Here is a 20,917-nt window from a genome sequence, read left to right on the forward strand (position 1 = left end):
AAATACATGTGGATATCATGGTTAGGGAGATATGATGGACTTGACCGACGCATACACTTCGATCATTTGTAACTTGTTTGTAGAACAAGTTAAGAAAGGCAATAGACCAAATACATATTTGAACTCTGTAGGCTATACCGAAGTGTCAAATAGATTTTTTCAGATGGCAGGAATTTATATTAGCAAGATGCAACTGAGAAACAAGTGGGATAAGTTGAAGACAAAATCATCAATATGGAATGGATTAATGAAGAGGCAAACAGGAACATGTTGGGACAGAATAAATGGTGTGATTGACATGGACATTGAGTGGTGAAGGAAGGCAAGGAAGGTGAGGATGTATTTTTTAAATTTTGATGAATCATTCATGCTCATTACTCACTCATTACTAACACTATTTTCAATTTTTTTTACTACAGGACATCCCAGGATGCGGCGGCTTTAGGACAAAACCTCTGCAAAATATGGATAATTTGAGAGTTATGTTTGGTGATATCATTAATGATAAAACAGATCATTGGAACCCTATGAGTTCCAACCCTATCATACCCCAAAATCATGATAGTCCTTTTGATGTAGACAATGATGATGGTGAGAACCTTGATGGTGGTGGGGATGATATTCATGTGTCCCCAATAGAAGAAGACAATGGAGGTGCTACTGGGAATGACATTGAGGAGGTGTCTCCATCCATTGGCAATGGAAAAAAGAAGATCAAGGGTTGTCATAGGCAAAGGAAAGAAAGCAAAAATAGGAACAACACTTGTGATTCAAGAAAAATTAAGTAACATAGCTGAACAAGCCAAGACTTTCACATCAAGGAAGGTTGGCGAAGTTACTGTTGAACAAGTAATGGACCTTGTTTTGGACTGTGGAGCGGGGTATGGTACCGATAAGTATTTCATTACCACTGAGTTCTTTGTGAAGAGAGATCAAAGGGACATGTTCATGACCCTTTCAACTAAGGATATTAGGTTCGGTTGGCCTACAAGGAAGTTCAACACCAAATACGGGAATTGAAGACCATCATTTGTATTGTCGGATGTCCTTTTCATATTATTTTTTATGTCATTTGAACTTTATCACTTTTTGATTATTTGGACACTATTTTCATGTTATTTTATTAATGTCATTTGAACTTTGTCATCATTGAACCTTTTGTATTAATATCAACAATGGTGTACTTCATGATTGGTATATTTTGCTTTTATTTTTTTAATGTGATACCTATGTCCTGTCTAGTCCAAATATATTCATATCATTTTGTTTCATGTTAAATTGTAGGTGTCTGAGAGTGAGAGTGATAGTAGTGAGGAGAGTGAGCAGTTTTGAAGTTTAGTTCTTGGTGGTGCTCAAGTAGCTTAAATTTACGTCGATCTTTATCTAGATAAAAACCCACCAAGAATATCAAACCTTAGTGGCATGGGATAATTGATGGAGACAATAAGGAATGCGGGTGAATGCCATAGACAACTTCATATAAATGAGGATATATTTATGGATCTTCATGATTTATTGGTGGAAAGGTATGGGCTCAAACCTTCCACGTATATGAACACACTTGAGATGTTGGTGATTTTATTATACACTTTGGGTGGAAATGAATCTAATAAGAGATATCAAAATAGATTCAACCACTCTGGTGAAACTATAAGTAGGAAATTTGATGAGGTCTTATTATGTTTTATTGCTATGACAAAGGATTTCATTAGACAAAAAATCCAAGCTTCCCTACTGTCCATTAAAGGATAAGAGATGATAGACATGGATATCCACACTTCAAAGATTTCATAGGTGCTCTTAATGACACTTATATCCGTGTTGCTCTATCACCCGATGAGATGGTAAGATATATGGAGAAAATCGTAATGGCAACCCAAAATTTTCTAGCTATTTGTGATTTCGACATGCGTTTCACTTATGTATCCACGTGTTAGCTTGGAGCTATGCTTGACACAAGTGTGTTGTACAATGCAATTAGAGTGGATGAAGAATTCTTCCCACATCCTCCACAAGGTAACATCGCCTTTATATGATTTATGTTTTACTTGTCCCAATGTTGAATAAATAATAACTTGTATTATCTTCTCATTTTGCAGGCAAATACTATATCATTGATGCGGATTATCCTAATCGCCCTAAGTATCTAGCTCCTTACAAGGATGAATGGTATCATTTACCTTAATGGCATAGGGTTATGGAACCAAAGACTCCCACGGAAAGGTTCAATCATGTTGACTCAACTATTCGTAATGTTATTGAGCGATCGTTTGGACTATTAAAAATGAAGTAGCAAATTCTCTACAAGATGCCACCGTACCCCATGTACAAGAAAAAGATGATTGTTGTGGCTACTATGATCCTTCACAATTATACCCGGGAAGGAGTAGACTTGCGCGGAAGGGCTTAAGCACTTAAGCACTAAGGCTTGGGTGGAGGCGATGTCCGGCGGTGCTCCGGTGGCGGTGGAGCTTCTTGTGAGCAACAAGAAAGCTCTAGCACAGCACGGAGGAGCAGGCGGCTGGGTGGATTGAAGACGTGCGGGTATTGAGCGGGAATGAGAGTTTCTCAAGAACTTAGGTGGTGGCGCTCAAGCACAAAATAGGGAAACAAGGCGGCGAGGCAATGATGGCGAAGGGAACTCCAGTAGGACTCTGGCATTCCCTTTTATAGCTGCGCGGAGGGAGAGGGAGTTGGAGTAGCACGAAGATCGGAAGAAAAGGATGGAGTGCGCTGTCATGGTGGCGATTGAACGGCGATGGGCGGCGGAACAGGACTTCGAAGATAGCGTCCTCAGCTATTGGGCACTGGAGACAAGGCGGCGCAGGTGCGGTTTTGCCGGTGGTTGAGATTTGGCGGAGGTGCGCGTCGTCGTGCGGCGGATCTGTAGGTGTGACAGGGGGAACGGCGCTGCAAGTGAGGTTGCACAGATGAAAAGACAGGCGGGCTACGGCTGTGCGGGCGAGCGCAAAGCAGCGGTTTGCCGAGCACAGTTCTGGCAAGGCGGAAAAGAACTGTCACGGCCGGAGTCGGGGTTGGCGATGGAGGAATCGTCGCATAGCGAGTTCGGGGCGGCGCGACTGTGGAGAGGCGGCGGAAAAGCCGGAAGGCATCGGGCCTTGCAACAGGGGATCCAGTGAGGTGATTATGGGCGCGAGCAGCGAAGCAGTTTGGGCGCAGCAGGTGGCAAAGCTCTACCATAGCGGCGTCGGAGCACCAAGGCACGGCTGGCGAGGGCGCGAGCGAGACGAGGCGCTACAGAAAGGGGTGCAGAGGGGCTTCCGCGACGATTGGGGAGAAGGGCGCGAGAATCCATTCGGTCGCGGCCGGCGACTGGGCGAAGCGGCGGGCGTCGGAGAAGCTGAGCCATGCGGCGGGAGAGCTCTGAAGCGATGCAGGCCGCTCGAGTGCGTGCCTCGGGAGATCTGGGAAAAAGATTTGCGAGTCAACCCGTCATTCCACCGGTCATTCTCGGTTTCTCATGGCTCCAAGATTGAAAGGAGCGCTGCTATGGGGACTCAGAAGGAACCGACGGGGTGAGTGGGAGTCTCAGGGGTCGGGACCGGGAACCGGAGGGGAGCGTTTAAGCTCAGGGGAGGGCTGGGACAAAGGGATTTGGGGACTCGGATTAAGGGTAACTTGAAGGATTAACCGGGGTCGTTACATGGCGTCGGTGCGGTATTTTCTAGTCGTTACAATCAGGATCAAAGGGGGCTTTAGTCCTAGTTGGTATTTGCAACCAAGATTAAAGCCCTCCCTCCCCCACCGACGGTGGCATTTGGTGGCACATTTTTGACTCGGGACTAAAGGCACTTTATCCCGGGCCCAATATTAGTCGACACAAAAGGGGTTGGATGAAAGGTCAGTTTTGTTCTAGTGTAAGCCTGGTTGATAGATGATACCGCCCCTGAACTATAGAACCCTTTGCTAAATGAAGAACCATGCTATAGGCTGATGCAATAAAATTCATATCTTCAATATATTTATGGGGTAAAATCAGAGCACATCTTCTAACCCAATTGTTGAGACAAGGAGAGTTCCATGCACTCCCATGTATAATGCCGATCTTAAGAAGCTACAATCAATCCTTAGCAAATAGACCCTTGCATATATTCGGTGGATGGGGGGGGGGGGGTTTGGGGGGGGGAGGGTTGGGGGCGGGGGTGTGGGGCTAACAGCTGGAACAATGGGGCTGTTCGAGCTCTGAGCTCGAACATGTGAAATATTTTTGCAGAACCTCCTTTAGAACTATTTTAAACAATGTTTGATACTTAACATATGGATTACATTTGTGAAAGATTGCAGCAGTTACAATACATTCAAATTTCGTATTCATGATTTGCATGTATCCTCCAGTACCAAGCCCTAATAAGCTGCAATGGATCCTCAAGAAATTTGAAAAAAAAAAGATCTTCAGTTCAGTTGTCTCCAAAACCTTTGCTGCCTCCTTCAAAACATAAGCTTTTAAATTATCCTTCTACTACTTTGGATCAATATGTTTTCAGGGATCCGAGGATTAGAAATTTGATATATGAATATAAAATCTTGTTCTTGAGGGGAAAAAGTGTGAGTACAAAAAATCGCACCATCATTGAATTGTGCTCTGCCCCTGTATTGCCAACAACCTTCAACGCATGCGAGGACCACCATCCTCTCTCCCCATCCCGCCCGTCCCTTCCCCTCCCTTTCTCCCTTCTCCCAGCCTCCGGCCCACTGCATTTGACCCAGATTTCCCCGCCGCCCCTCCTGGCTTCGGTGGCACCATCATCTCTCTGTAGCCGCTGTCCAGAACCATGACCACCGCTAAACACAACCATCATGATCCCTACTACCAACTCTTTGCTGCTGGACTCCAGCACTATCGTGTCAGTTGGCACCACCACAACCGTGTAATCCTACCACTCCTCACTACCACCACGGTTCGACATCCTCCCCGAACCATGCAATACAATCCTACAGCCATAATACTGTGCCTAACCTGAAACCCTAACCCTTAACCCAACTCAAAACCCTAACCTGAAATGGAGGTAGTCGGATTTGGATTCATCACCAGAGAAGAAGAGGAGGTACTAGTGTAGGGATACGAGGTAGGCTACACTAGCGCAAATCAAAATTTCTACCGCGTATAACCAGGAAGAACTGCCGTATAAGGATCACGGGATTACCACTCGACGCACTACTGGTGCGGAAGATGTAGATATGCGTCGATGCAGTGAAGACGATCACGTAGTCGTACGTAGTCGATCAACGTAGTCGTACATAGTCGATCACGTCCAGCAGCTCCTCAGCAGCTCGTCCACGTGCACAGCAAGATCGCCTCCGGTGCCGCGGCTCGTCGTCGGCTCGTCGTGGCTCGTCGGCGGCTCGTCGATGGCTCGTCCAAGTGCTGCAGGCGCAACACCTCCAAGGTATCCACACGTGCAGGGAGGAAGCGTCGCAAGCCGGACTGCTAGATCCACGAGTTGCAACAGGCGAGGGCGTGGGAGGCGCGGCAGGTGTGTTTCGCCAAAAAGGTATAAACCCTAGGGCGCCCCCACCCCTCTATTTATAGAGGTTCCTGATGGGCCTCTGGATCCGAGGCCCATTAGTACTCCTAAACCTAATCCAACTCGGATCAGATCCGAATTGGGCTTCCAGCCCCTTAAGTGTGTGACCCTATGGGTTCGGATACGTATAGAGATGGCCCGAGTACTCCTACTCGGCCCAATAGTCGGTAGCGGCCCTCTAGCAAGACGTGCCAACTCCTATACGCACACGAAGATCATATCAGACGAACCATCACAACATAATATACATGCTATTCCCTTTGCCTCACGATATTTGGTCTAGCTTCAAGCCGACCGCTCTTTCTCGATCCTGTGATTCGGAATCCCTTTGTAAGTTAACTCTTAACCGTACGTAGCATGGCCATGCATTTTTGGATCCGATCACTCGAGGGGCCCAAAGATATCACTCTCAATCAGAGAGGGGCAAATCCCATCTTGATTGACCATGTCTCATAGCATGCTTCTTGACAAACCGGAAAGCTACCTTTATAACTACCCTGTTACGGCGTAGCGTTTGATAGCCCCTAAGTAGGTCGATCCACATCTAGAATACATGCGACAATCTCAGGTCTAAGGACAAAGCGTATATGTTGTTTAAAGAGAGAACTACTTCTCATGTTGGGTCAGTCCTAACACATGTCTTCACATGTGTCCACATTATTAGTTCAACATCTCCATGTCTATGACTTGTGAAACATAGTCATCAACTAATACATGTGCTAGTCTAATATTCATGTGTGTCCTCACATGAACTCCGACTAGGGACAACTTTAGAATAACCATACAAGTAAAGAGTTTCACATACAATTCACATAATTGCAAATCAATCCAAGTAGCCTTTAATGGATATTCAATGAACACAATATACAAATCATGGATACAAATGGAATATCATCATCTCTATGATTGCCTCTAGGGCATACCTCCAACAACTAGAGCTGGAGGTGTCTTGATTTCATTTTTCCGTATCTCAATTCTTTTACTTCTCTATTTTTTTCCTTTCGGTCTTCCAGCATCCCCTCGTGTTGCTCACATGTTAGAAATCGGGAGGTCTCTTGCATTAAGCTAAAATCGGGATCCCTCTCAAATTAGATTTTCTGTTCTGTCAATAATGCTACTTTAACTTCTTTTGTAGTGTAAGATTTGTTAGTTATGTTAAAAAGTGACTTTTGATTTTCAAACAATGTAACCTATGATGACTTAGCTATGCTTGGAATATACTGGTAATAAGATATTGGTGTGATTAAGAAAACTATCCCTTTTAGTTCACTAATTATCTACTCTGTCCCATAATATAGCTAGCTTTTGCGTTCAAATTTTATCTCACAATAAAACTATTTCTTAGTTCTTGGGTGGATTGCAATTTGTGTTTAGTCCAAAATACCCTAGCAATCACTACGACTTTGTTTTGGTTTTGAATTCACATGCATGCATGCCAACAAATCTAGAAGAAATGCTGACAATTATATATACCCAGCACTGGAAGAAATTCCAAAATGACTGGGGTACATGTCTTTCATCATGTTACCCAACGTAATGATGGACAAATCTTCCACTTTTTTTCTATTTGCAACAATTTTAACAACATTTTTTTGCATAAGGACATTATCTCAGGTATGGATTTGTTGATTTCGTGGTTTTCAAAACATATTGACATTGTTTTTTATGCATCGTGTCCCTTGTATTATTCCGACCACATTTTCTAACCAAATTGTTTAGATGAAACCAGATGCTCTTCAATTCCGTTTCCTCCAAAACCATTCGCTCTGTCCTTCAAAATATATGCTCTGAAATTACCTTTTTGACTTTGAAGTTGTGTACTTGAGGACAAGTACTTTATGGAAGAGACCCATTATCTTGATATCTGTGGGACTACAAGACCCTCCAAAATCTATTCCCGCACATACCACAATCGATGCGCATTACTAGAACAAACAACTCATCATCGTGTTTCAGCTAGTAAGTGCTAACACTAGTAGAGAATTGGGCTTTAGTCCCGGTTGGTAGCGTGCAAAGATCCCGAAAATGCATCCGGGATAAACAAACCGGGACAAAAGGGGGGTCTTTTATCCGGGTCACTCAACCGGGACAAAAGACCCCCTTTTATCCCGGTTGGTAATACCAACCGGGATAAATGGGGTCACCCACGGCCGGCGCTGCAAAAAAAAAAAAATATGCGCGTGCTCCTAGGAGGCCCCCACACGCTCACAAGTCACGCGATTTTTCACGCGAAATATGCGCGTGCGCGGTTCGTGGGATTCGAACCCACAACCTCCAGCCTCGCGCGTAGCTTCCTTGCCATCCCACCTACACACCACATCTAACTATGTAGGGGATACTATCCTTTTGTATTAACTCGTGGGGACCCTTTTATCCCGGTTGGAAACACCAACCGGGATAAAAGACCCCCTTTTATCCCGGTTGGTGTTAGGTTCGAGGATTTAATCCCCTTCCAGCCACGTTCCAGTCACCTCGTTGGGGGACCCTTTTATCCCGGTTTGAAACACCAACCGGGATAAATGACCCCCTTTTATCCCGGTTGGTATTACAAACCGGGATAAAAGGTTCTTGACCCTTTTATCTCGGTTGGTGTTACCAACCGGGATAAAAGGGGGGTCTTTTATCCCGGTTGGTGTTTCAAACCGGGATAAAATGCCTCTCAGAGTCTTTTTTTCCCACTAGCCTTTGCAACCGGGATAAAAGATCCCAGTTGGTGAGCCCCCCACCAGTGACCGAGTTTTAGTCCCAGTTGGTGAACCTTTTGTCCCGGGCCAACTTTAAATCGGGACAAAAGGGGGCGTATGGAAAGCCAATTCTCTACTAGTGTAAAGTCCTCATCTTTTTGGGCTGGCCAATAAGCTCTCCAGCTAGACCTCGTCGCTGACCGTAGCGTGCTCATCATCGTTACGGTGCCATGTCCAGACGGCTCTCCTTTCATCCACGATCCTCAGCCTCCCGTGCCCGAAGCTTTCGTCACGACACACACAGACAGGTGAGCCAATAACTCATGGTCACTGACGAGCCTTCACAATAGAAGCATTATATTATACTGTTAGTGTTCACAATAATAAACACGCTCAGAGGAGTTATCCTTGAGCACCAAGCGCATTGAGTACTTCAGTATTCATACTTGTGAGCTCTGCTGTTGCCTGCGTCGCCAATCGTGATGTACAACGGGCCTTAGCTGTTGGCCTCCTTGTCATAAATCCTCGTCTATGTAATGCACAGAAACCACATCATCAAAATTGACGAATTATGACATGGCTCGAGTTAATCTGAACTCTGAACCATGGCCACCCCTCCTGGCTTTGGCGGCACCATCATCTCTGTAGCCGCTGTCCAGAACCATGGCCACCGCTAAACACAACCATCATGACCCCTACAACCTACTCTCTACAACTGGACTCCAGCACTATCGTGGCGGTTGGCACCACCACCACCACCATGTCATCCCACTCTCCACCACCACCATGGTTCAGCATCCTCCCTGAACCATGCAATACGATCCTGCAGCAACAATACCATTTCTAATTTGAAACCCTAAACCCAACTGAAAACCCTAACCTGAAATGGAGGTAGTTGGATTTGGATTCATCAGTGGAGAAGAAGAGGAGGTACTAGAGCTGTAGGTGTCTTGATTTCATACTTCTGTATCTCGATTTTTTTACTTCTCTATTTTTCCTTTCGGTCTTCCAATATCCCCTCCTCTTGCTCACATGCTAGAAATTCGGAGGACTCTTGCATTAATTACTAAGATCAAGATCCTTATCAATTTAGATTCTATGTTCTGTCAATTTAGAGAAAACAAAATTTGACTGGAACCTATTATTATTTATAATTTATGATATCAATACACACATGATGAACACATAAAGCTATTATTATTATTATATATCAAAGATGTCCCAAAAATAACATTTAAATTATCAACCACCAGATGCGGGAATGTTAGGTTATTATAATAGACGGAGGAACAGGGAACGCTAGAATAACAAAATCCAATTCTGTTATTATTCCATATAGATGAAGTAAACTGCGATATGTTAAACCAACAAAACCTACCTTTGTGGCTCTGCTACTATGTCAATCACCGATCCATGAGGTTGTGCCATAGCAATCTTAAGAGACACAAAAGTAGCATGTAGCAACAAATGAATGCAGAAAGTATCCATGCTTCAATCAATTACTTTGATTGATATGGTTATTGGACTCAAAATTACAAGGGTTTAATATAATTGGAAGGGACTCAGATCGTGATTTCTGATCTAATTGTTCTGGATGACCGGATGGATCATCATCCAATCAATCAATCTAATTGGTTGGACAATGGGCTCGTAATTGAAAGTTTTTCGACGTAATAGGAAGAGACTCAACGTGATTGGTGATTTGATTGTTCTGGATTGACCGTGATCAATCGCCAATCAATCAATTTGTTTGGTGGGACAATGGGCACGTAATTGGATGTGTCTCGACATAATAGGTGATTGTTTCATATTAACTATGATTGATCATCAATCAATAAATTTTATTGGTGGGAACCATGGGCTTGTAATTGGAATGGTTTCGATGTAATTGGAAGGGACTTAGCGTGATTAGTGATTTGCATTGATTATTCCCGACTGAGCGTGATTGATCGTTTGGCTTGAATTGGAAGGTCGTGACCGGAATGGATTGATCATAATTTACCATGCCGATGCACTAGCTGGGGCCGATGGGTAATAAAATACGTGGTGGTAAAAATTCAAAAATATTAGACATGGTAGAGCGGCAATATGCAACGGATGCTAGGAATATTCGATCTCCCGCTCCCCTTCGTCGTCTATTTTACCCTGTTTTGCCCTGAGGTGAGTCCTTTGTGAGGGGTACGTGGGTATAACTCTAGGTGGGAATTGATCTCAATTTCATCGCTCTTTATAGTATAGATAAAGCTGCTTTGAACTTCTTTTCTTGTGTAAGATGTGTTAGTTATGTTTAAAATGACTTGATTTTCAAACAATGTAACCTATGATGACTTATAGTTATCCTTGGAATATGCTGGTAATAAAATACGGATGTGATTAAAAAACTATCCCAATTAGTTTATTAATTATCTACTCTGTCACATAATATAGCTAGCTTTGCCATTCAAATTTTTTACAACAATACAACTATTTCTGAGTTCTTGAGTTGATTGCAATTTGTGTTTAGTCCAAAATACCCCAGCAATCACTACGACTTTGTTTAGGTTTTTTCTTCACATGCATGCATGCCAAGAAAACTAGAAGCAACGCTGACAATTATACCCAGCACTGGAAGAAACTATCCCAAAATGACTGGGGTACATGTCTTTCATCATGTTACCCAACGTAATGATGGACAGATCTTCCACTTTTTTGTTTCTATTTGCAACCACATTTGAACATCTTTCGCATAAGAAACACACTATTTCAGGTATGCATTTGTTGATTGCTTGGTTTTCAAATCATATCAACATTATTTTTATGCATCCTGTCCCTTGCATTCCGACCACGTTTCCTGACCAAATTGTTGAGATGAAACCAGATGCTCTTCAATTCCGTCTCCTCCAAAACCTTTCGCTCTGTCCTTAAAACTATATGCTCTGAAATTTCCTTTTTGACTTTGAAGTTGTGTACTTAAGGACAAGTACATTATGTGGTAGACCCATTATCTTGATCTGTGGGACTACAAGGCCCTCCAAAATCTATTCCCACACATACCACAATCGATGCGCATTACTAGAACAAACAACTCATTATCGTCTTTCAGCTCGTCATTGCTAAAGACCTCATCGTTTTGGGCTGGCCAGTAAACTCTCCAGCCAGACCTCGTCGCAGACCGTAGCGTGGTCATCATGGTTACGGTGCCACGTCCATACGGCTCTCCTCTCAACAATCCTCAGCCTCCCGTGCCCGAAGCTTTCCTCCCGACACACGGAGAGGTGCGCCAACTCATGGTCACTGACAAACCTTCAGAAGAGAAGCATTATACAGTTAGTGTTCATAAACAGGCCGAGAGTACGTAGTTATCCTTGATCACCAAGTGCGCGCGTTGAGTACTTCAGGATTCATACTTGTGAGCTCTGCTGTTGCCTGCGTCGCCAATCGTGATGTACAACGGGCCTTGGCTGTTGGCCTCCTTGCCATAAATCCTCGGATATGTAATGCACAGAAACCACATCATCAAAATTGACGAATTTTGACATGGCTCGAGTTAATCTGAACTTTGAAGATGAGTGAACGTGCAAGCACTACTAGGGAAAATGCATTTACTACCGGTTGGAACCCCCCTCTAGTACTAGTTGTGCAACCGGTACTGGTAATTTGGTACTAGAGGAGGATCCTTGAGTACCGGTTGAAATAACCCTTTAGTACTAGTTGCGGTTGAAATAACCCTTTAGTACCAGTTGGGATACCAACCGGTACTAAAGGGCCTTTCTTTTCTTATTTTCTATTTCTTTATTCTATATTCGTATTTCATATTTGTTTGTTTACATATACTAGTTCTAATACGCTAATATATATATAAAGTTTTGTTTATCTTTAATATTACATTTGAGATAGTATTATATATATACATATTGTGCATACACATATATGAATAATATTACATATATATAGACATATTGTGCATACACATATCGTATCTACTATTCTAAACCCGAGTCCTAACGGTGCTGTAGATTTGATCCATCATTATAAAACTCCCCTGCTGGATTTATGACCTCATCCAGAACAAATCCACAGAGTTGTTCTTGTATTGCCCTGAAAACTTTTGTGGTGATGAGTTTATCCTTCCTGTACATCATCAGTGTCATTGGCAAAGTTTATTATATATATAGTAGATCAATGGGTTTGCACAATTGAAACTTACTTCAAATATAAGCAAATAAGTTGAAATACTTAATCTATTTTTTCTAAGTATATACACAATTGGTTTTTAAAATATAAGAAAATAAATTGAAATACTTAATCTAATTTTTCTAAGTATATACACATAAATTTATTTTTGAAAAATAAAAGCATATGAATTGATTTTTGAAGTATATACACATGAACTAATTTTCTAAGTAGAACTAATTTATTGTTGAGAATTTTGTATACGTACGGTTAATTCGTGGTCGGTGATACGGTTCGGACGCATAAAGCCGTGGATAAACTCACATACGTAGTATCCGCTTAATTAGTACCCAGCTCCTGTCTCGAACACTACATATATGGAAAAGAAGTTATGAAATATTTTTTGTGTTAAATGAAGTGTCACAAGATGTGAAAATTCAACACATACCTTGAATTCAGTCTTCCAAACAAGTTCCTCCCTGAATTCACCTGTGTGAGTTCGACGGAATCGAGCCCATGCTTTGTTCATAGCGTCTATGATGTCAGTGTATTCTTATTTTTTTTCCTCAAAGAGTCGAAGACATATACGAAGCTCATATCAGGCACAATAATAATGAATATCCAATGGAATCTTTCTTACATTCTTCTTTGTGCCACACATCAACTTTGCATGTGCCTTATTTCTTAACAAACGCTTCAACCGTGATACTACAGGGAAATACCACATTACGTTCGCATGAACTTTCTTCTTGATAGCCTGCCCCTCAACATCACTAGAGTCATCTCGCCTGATCTTATAATGTAGCGCTTTGCACACAGGACAAGTCTCCAATTTCTCGTATTCCTCACCGCGATAGAGGATACAGTCATTAGGACATGCATGTATCTTTTGTACCTCCAGAGGGCAAACAACCTTTTTTGCTTCATATTTTGATTCATATGTTGAGGACGGCAATTCGTTCCCCTCGGAAAGCATGTTCTTTATGATTTTCATTAACTCATCAAAACCCTTACCAGAAACTTCATTTTTTGCCTTCCATTGCAGCATTTCCCGTATGGTACCCAACTTTTTGTGCCCCTATTTGCAATCTGGGTACAACAATTTCTTATGATCACCTAACATACGCTCGAACAATTTTGACTCCTTCACATTCCCACAATCTTCCTTTGCATCTTGCAACACCTGACCTAGTTCATTGATAGGACTTTCTGCCTTGCTCATCTCTTCTTCAACATCGCCCATTGGAGCATCTGCAAAGGCTCTTCCTTGGATCCAGTCATGAATGTTGTCATCTTCTTCTTCATCATTATCATCCATCATAACTCCTCTTTTCCCATGCTTGGTCCAAACAAAATAGTTAGGCATGAATCCAGAACTGTATATGTGGGTGTGAATAGTATTTCTGGATGAGTAATCCTTCTCATTTTTACAATTTATGCATGGACAACAAATGAAACCAGATGGTGGTTTGTTGGATTTTACCTGATTGAGAAAACCACATAAGCCATTAATGTACTCCATGGAACATTTGTCTGCATTGTACATCCATTGCCGATCCATCTAAATAACACATTCATATAAATGAATTAGCTAGAGAATATAGAAAAATTCTTGAATTAGCAAGAAATGAACATTATTTCCTACAAATTGATAATGTAGTTGCTAAATTAACATGATGTAATTTTCACTTATTTTTATACATTTCTAAGAATTAACATGATTTTATATAATTCTACCTACTTCAAGAATTTTTTCTAAGTTACATGATTTCCTACAATTTCCTATACAAAATGGTGCATATATTTAAAAAAACAAATATGAGCTCTAAATAACATATTCATATAAATGAAAAAATTCTGCATTGTACCTTATTCTACAAATCACAAGTTACTGTAGCTCTAAAGCATAAAATTTAGTATACTATCCATGTATCAAGGGAGGATGAAGTTTCTAACCTTTAAAACACTTGAATGAGTGAAATCCCCGAGACATGGTCACAAATCCGGCAGCACCTCCCCTATGGCGCCATGGATAGGGTGAAGCTCTATGGTTAATTATTTTTATATTCCTACATTATATGAATTAGTTGGAAATTGTAGTAAAAATGTTGAATTAGCTAGAGAATATAGAAAAATTCTTGAATTAGCGAGAAATGAACATTATTTCCTGCAAATTGATAATGTAATTGCTAAATTAATATGATGTAATTTTCACTTATTTTTATACATTTCTAAGAATTAACATGAATTTATATAAATTCTAGCTACTTCAAGTTTTAAGTTAATGATTTTCCTACAATTTCCTATACAAAATGGTGCATATATTTAAAAAACAAATATGAGCTCAAAATAACACCTTCATATAAATGAAAAATTTCTCCATTGTACCTTATTCTAAAAATCACAAATTAATCTAGCTCTAAAGCATAAAACTTAGTATACTAACCATGAATCAAGAGATGATGAAGTTTCTAACTTTTAGAACACTTGAATGAGTGAGATCCCCAAGAAATGATCACAAATCCGGCAGCACCTCCCCCTATTTCGCCATGGATAGGGTGAAGCTTGAGTTGGAGGAGATGGTTCGGGCTGGAGGAAGAAGAGGGGTGTATACAGGAGGGACTTTAGTACCGGTTGGGAGCACCAACCGGTACTAAAGGTGGGGACATTAGTACCGGTTAGTGCCCCAACCTAGTACTAAAGGGGGTGTGCCACATTAGTACCGGGTTGGGTAAGCAACCGGTAATAATGTGCATCCCCTTTAGTACCGGTTGGGGGCAACCGGTACTAAAGGGGCTCACAGGCGCCCCCTCAGGGACTAGCTGTTAGGCCCGATACTAATACTAACATTAATACCAGGCCAAAAAGTAACCGGTACTAAGTCCTGGGACGAGAGGTCATTTTTATAGTAGTGAAGACAATGGTTCAAAAAGAAAGGTGTGATGCACTACTACTCACAAAGCGCTCGTAGGCATGGACGTGTGAGGCGAAGATGACGTCAACACAGGCCTCGTAGAGCAGGCTCTCCATGGTCTTCCGCATGCCCTCGCCCTCGCCCTGGTGCGCGTAGTTCGTGCTGTCCCACAGCACGTGCATGAGCACGACCAGCCATGGTCCCTCCGCAACCACTCTCGCTGCTCCGACCCCTCCCCGGAGTTGGCATCGGAGCCCAGCATGATGATGTGTGCCCCGCTGCCCGTTGCATCAAAGGAGTAGGAGAGGTTGGGGTTGGAGTGGGAGCCGCTCTCCCTGTGCGGCATGCACCACCGCGCGTCGTAGGCCACGATCCGGCACGGCGTGGCGTAGTCGGGCGGCTCGCGCAGTGTCTCCTTCACGTGGTTGCCCTCCGTAACCATCCACGGCTGTGCGCTCACTAGCGGCTGCACCAGCCGCCCCCACGAGTCCCAGAGCGGCTGCTGCATGTCTACGTAGGAGAGGTCGCTAGGGAGCAGCAGCATGTTGTGGTCCCCGGCGGCGCCGATCTGGGACAGTGTTGACGCTGTCCACTTTGTCTGGCCGATGTCATTGATGATGGCGAACTCGATGGGCAGATTGGCCGGAGGCGTCCGGAGGCTGAGCTCGTCGCCAGCCATGCCGTACCGAGTGGCGGAGCCAGTGGTGGGTGGGGGGGGAGGAGCCCCCCTACCCAACCAAAAATAATAGAGTCCCTTGAGTCCCTCTTCCATTTTTGAGGAGAAAGGAGGAAGAGGGAGGAAGAAGAAGAGCCCCCTAAGGACCATCGCTAGCTCCACCACTGGTCACACAGGTAGTAGTAAGTCGTGCTCGGCTCCAGCGGGCCGATCATCATGTGGTGTATGGCGTTGGACAAGTACTGGTACGTGGTGCAATAGCCCATCTCGGACGCGCTGTACTTCCCCGGAGATGTCCTGTACTCTGCCACGGACGGCGCGCTCCAGTCGTCGGTGACCCATGTAATCCCCATGCCGAGCGTCCCCACAGCAGAAATGTGCACCTTCTGAGGATGGGATGCTGGCTTGTCGTGCTGCATCGGCACCAGTGGCCGGACATACTCTTCATCAGAAGGTACGACGGACGGCAACATCTGGGACCTCATGTCTTGAGCTTCGAGCAACCACAGTGATGGTGGCTTCGCCGGAGGTTCCAATTCGAACGGGTGGCCACTATCTTATACTCTCTTCGTTTCAAAATGTAGGTCATTTATGCAGCTAAGTATAGTGTTATGTCTATAAACATAACAAGATCTATGTATCTAGAAAAATCAAAACGATCTATATTTTAGAACGCGGAATGCCGGAATGGGTACATGGTTCCTTTGGCTTTTATTATCGTTCGTTCTAATATAATATAATGCAATATTATATTGAAACTTGGTTAGAGAAGGTTCCTTGGCTACCAAGGCGTGTTCAGCACAAGTGATAGATGAATGGGCGTGGTAGGAAGGCACATACGTCAGGCAGGTGACGTCTAGCAGAAAGAGAGTGCTCCTGTCTACTTTTCACACTTGGCCAGTCAAACATGTCGTCAACCGTCAAGTAAAACATGTCATTCTTAATCATGAAAACGCGACTAACACATGACCCCAACAATTTTTTGGACAAATTAACAAAAATGTCGTCAGACGTCAAGTAATAATTTGACATTATTAAGCATGTGTTGAAGTCAATGTACCATATAGATGCCCGCCCAGTCTTTTTCTATTTGTGGAGTACCTTTTGTATCAAGAAATATACAAAAAAATATAATTTAGGGTGTCTTGTTAATGATCAATTGGTTGCTAATGATGTCGTAGCACTTGCTAGTAAGCATTAGCACATACTAGTTCAGTGCTATCCCGAACCGATGGTTCCTGTCCTTTGGGCATATGTATAATAAATATATGTAATCACTTAAAGAGACCCACTCTCTCTCGCTCTCGTTACATACAAGTATAAAACAAGCTATCATGCATATGCTTGCTCGAAAACCTGTGAGTTCGGCAACATCAAAGAGGAGAAAGAACATGCAAACTACATAAAGGAAAAGGTTATCTGTTCATTTTATCCACATCACGAATGGTGTCTAATATGGCAGGATGATGCACTTCGACATATAAGTCACCAAGAGATAATGCCATCCATCTGTGCGCTGTTGATCCCCAGCACTCACTGAGGAGCGTGAGCAAGATCGAGTGAAGCAATCGGACAATTATAGAAGCATCGAGCATTCGAGCCTACAAAGAATGGTATGCAAGCTATGTGTACCATTTCATACTTCATGGAAACGATTTTTGTTTGCTTCAACATGGCCTCACTACCACTGGAGACATGGCTGTTCCACGGATTGCACTTCATGGGTACCCCATTGTGGATGGTGGTGACCCCACCAATACGTGGCAGCACGCGAATGCGCCCTATCAGCGGCAATAGCCTCCAACGGGGGTAGAGCGGGTCATGGCTGGTTATGCTCACTGGCCTATAAAAAATTTGATGGAAGTTTGGTAAACGTGGCTACCTTACCCAACACATCAGTGTCCATATAATATAGCCAACAATGTCGATCAAACTTACAATGAGTTGTCTTGCAACTTGCTAACCAAGGAGCCTGGTTCAACTACTATCTCTAAACAATAGAATTTAAACAGGACTCTAGCACGCATACATACATCTTTCTAGAAATTCCTAGAAAGCTAACTGTGTATATCATGCTATCAATCCGTGTGTAACATGTTTACATGAAAAAGCATCTCCCTCAATCTTAGGTCAATTTGCTAACCAGATTTTGATTGCTCATGATCTCTTGATTACAATCCAATATGATGTGGTAGGTGCATTCAAGAATTGACAAAACTTATTTTCAGCAAAAGCAATACCTGGTTGGGTCAAAGTTAAGTATTTGAACGGCCCTACTATACTTCTATACCGAGTAGCATGCATCTTAAGAGGACAAGAGTTCACCATTTTCCTTTGACATCTTCTCGGCAGCTGATAAAGGAGTTGGAGATTGTTTACACTTCAACATCCCTTCTCTTGTCTAGATATCTGAAGCATACTTCTCTTGGCACAACCTTATGCCTCCCTTCATTAGTGGTACTTCAATACCCAGAAAGTAACTCAAATTTCAAAGATCTTTGACATCAAATCCTTCTCTGTAGTCCACAAGTAAGGCTATTACGGTTTCTATATATGCGCTAGTTACAATGGTGTCATCTACAAAGATGAGCATAAATATTTCCACACTTCCCTTTGAGTAGATGAATAAAGATTTATCCGACTAGCCTCAAAAACTAGGTCATATATTTTAAATTCAACCATGAGTACCATGCTCATGAAGCTTGTTTCAAGCCATAGAGTTCCTAAGCTAGTTTGCACACAAAATGAGGCTTCTTAGGATCCTCAAACCCTGGTGGTTATCTCATATAAACTTCCCCTTCGCACCATCTAAAATCACGTTTTGCAAATCTAACATAAACACCATCCTCTATAGACTGCTAATGACAAGACCAATTGGATAGGAGCAATTTTGACAACGAGATTAAAAGTTGCACACCCAATCCAGCAGGAGAGATATGTGAACCTCAAGCTGGTAGATTCTCCATGGTGGCAAGAGACAATCTAGAGCTGCCATGTATGGATGACGATGTCCCCCGTCTAGGGTGCGATGAGCCATGCGACAGAGAATGAGTCATCGTTTCCAATGAAGATGCCCCGCACGCTGTTGAATCAAGTGCCTGAGAACGCCTCTGACTCAATGCCAGATTGCATCAGGTAATCTTCTTGGCTTTCTGGGTGGCACGTGTCTCTTTCTGAAATTAGAAAGGATTGCGAGCTAGAGATGTTCTCTACCAATCGGCATCATTCTTTTCTCTAAAAAAATCCTGAATACCAGACACAACAGTAGAGGAATCATCATGATCAGTTACTATTGAATCATTACTATTTCGCGCCCCATGGCTGATATTTCGGAGATGCTCGGGAAGAAGCAAGATTTCATGCTGGAGACATCCCTGGTGTTTTCTTGCTGGGTTTCGGAAGGTAAGACAACTTCATCAAAAATAACATTTGAAACCTTTATGAAGAGAGCTACATCCAAAGAAAACACCTCGTTTGGATCTAAAGCCAAGCTTTCTAGGATTAAAGGGCTTAAGATTAGACTAACATGCACACCCAAAAATACGAAGAGTTGTGTAGTTTGGTTTTACATGGAGTAAAAGCTCTATTTGGAGTCTAAAAGTTGACACTTTGGTTGGTAAAAGATTGATTAGAAAAGTAGTTGTGCTTCATCCTAGAGCTTTAAGGGCATGGAAGCTTTAGCAAGTAGGGCTAATCTCACTTCTACTATGTGTCTATGCTTGCATTCTGCTGACACGTTTTGTTAATGGGCATGAGGATAAGAAATATGATGAGCAACCTCAATCTTTTGAAAAAAACATTTTAGTTCGCTACTCACCACCCAATCGGTTTGCATGGATAAAATTTTCCTATCAAACTTCCTCTCAACAAGTTTTTTTAAATCATGAAAACATGGAAAACGTCATATTTCTTTTGCAGGTGATATATCCATGTGTATCTAATGTAGTTGTCAGTGTAGCTAACGTAGTAGTTATATCTCCCAACAGATGTGGGTGCTAGCCCCAAATCATAAGAGTGGATTAATGCAAGCAGAGCAAAAGACATAGTATTGGATTTTCAATAAGTAAGTTGATCATTATTAGCCCTTTTTCAAGGGTCACACAGACTCGATACTTGTATGACTAACAAATGGTAATCTATTGGTCTTAAGAACATTAGACACAATAGGGAAAGTTGGATGCCCTAGGCGAGAATAGCATTGCTCATTTGATGTGTAATTGACTGCAAAAACTTGTTGATTCTAACATGTTAGTTTGGCACCAAAGGATAAAGGCATCACTCATATCTTCCTTGGTGAAGGATTCTCCTTGTTGCCTGATCCTGAATGAGGAAAAATTTGGATGAATTTCAATGTAAGCATTATTATCACAAGCTAGAAAAGATTGATAGAGGTAAGGCTTTTAGGAAAGTGGTACATGAAGAATATTGTTAAGTGTAAATTATGAACTGGGGAGTGCAAAATAGTATGACCAATATTACTTCTGCATACGTGCAACATTTGCAGTGTGAAGTTTATCACAGCCTCCATAGTTGTCATGTACCGTCATCTTCACTTGTGAGACCAGCTGCACCACTATTAATGTACCAATTTGTGCCACTCCATAAGCATCAAAAACATACCGAGCAGCTTTATTGTTTGCCTGATAATCCTCCTCAAACCTATAATAGCACTTCAAGGCAGTGTGATTGGTTTTGTTGCATATCTGATGTCTTGGTTTGGAGGAGCTTCTTTTTTCCTCCAAAATTCCCACCAAGAGAGCTAAGTTGCAAACGGAGACCACGAACTCCACGTCCTCTCTCGTGGGCACTTCCTCATCCACGACCATTGTTGAAGCCGTTTTGACAACCATGGGATGCAGAGTTGACCAAAGAATGGTAGTGGTCGCCATTATCTTATAGCATCTCGAACCTCATCTCATATGCCATACCTCTAGAATAAAGATCA

At 42.5% G+C, this 20,917-nt stretch overlaps 1 pseudogene; it reads right to left on the reverse strand.

Annotated features, from left to right (window-relative positions):
• Positions 1-11,111: 11,111 nt before the first annotated feature.
• On the reverse strand, positions 11,112-16,457 carry LOC117834326 (purple acid phosphatase 22-like; annotated as a pseudogene).
• Positions 16,458-20,917: the final 4,460 nt, after the last annotated feature.

This window comes from Setaria viridis, chromosome 8 (genome assembly GCF_005286985.2).
Source record: "Setaria viridis chromosome 8, Setaria_viridis_v4.0, whole genome shotgun sequence".
NCBI classification, from domain to species: Eukaryota; Viridiplantae; Streptophyta; class Magnoliopsida; order Poales; family Poaceae; genus Setaria; species Setaria viridis.